This window comes from Lipotes vexillifer, unplaced genomic scaffold (assembly GCF_000442215.2).
Source record: "Lipotes vexillifer unplaced genomic scaffold, Lipotes_vexillifer_v1.1 scaffold164, whole genome shotgun sequence".
In the NCBI taxonomy this organism is placed as follows: domain Eukaryota; kingdom Metazoa; phylum Chordata; class Mammalia; order Artiodactyla; family Lipotidae; genus Lipotes; species Lipotes vexillifer.
Genome location: NW_006789313.1, coordinates 4,769,790 through 4,770,388, shown reverse-complemented (window position 1 = coordinate 4,770,388; position 599 = coordinate 4,769,790). Strand labels below are relative to the sequence as shown.

General features: G+C 46.6%; 1 protein-coding gene across 2 annotated transcripts in view; it reads right to left on the bottom strand.

Annotated features, from left to right (window-relative positions):
- Positions 1-599, bottom strand: part of PNP (purine nucleoside phosphorylase) — a 10,997-nt gene that overhangs the window by 3,367 nt on the left and 7,031 nt on the right. The window lies entirely within an intron of this gene.

Sequence of the window (599 nt, the reverse complement as noted above, 5' to 3'; positions counted from 1 at the left end):
GGAAAGAGGAAGGAAAGTAGAATCTGAAAAATTAATAAATAAACCAACAGAAGTTAGTTATCTGAGAAATTAATAAGTAAACCAAATAAACTACTGTTGTCCTTTACTTGGCCTTATTTACTTGGCCTCATCCTCAGCATGTGGAACTTCCCCGACCAGGGACTGAACCCAGGCCCTTGCAGTGGAAGTGTGGAGTCTTAGCCACTGAACCACCACGGAAGCCCAGCCTTAGAGCTTTTGGCTGCTATTAGGATGCCGGATACACTATCCTCAGAACTCCACTGTGCATAGGGGGCCCTTTCCCCCTCCAAAGGGTCAGTGTGAATCAAGTCTTGTGTATTCATGTATCACCTGGGTATTTATCTGCAAGAACATGGCAGTCTGTGTGTTCATTTGTTGCTGTGCACAAGTGTGTGCCTTACCCTAGGACTGGAGTTAGAGCTGGGGAGATTGGGAATGGCAGGAACACGTGGGACAGGGAAGGCCTGACTTTGTCTGGGAGGTTACAGGCACTGCTCTTTCCACTTAGGCTACAGACTGAAAGAAATGAGAGAAGTGTATGAGGATGTGGTGACCATAGTGTGTATGGAGAAAGAGTG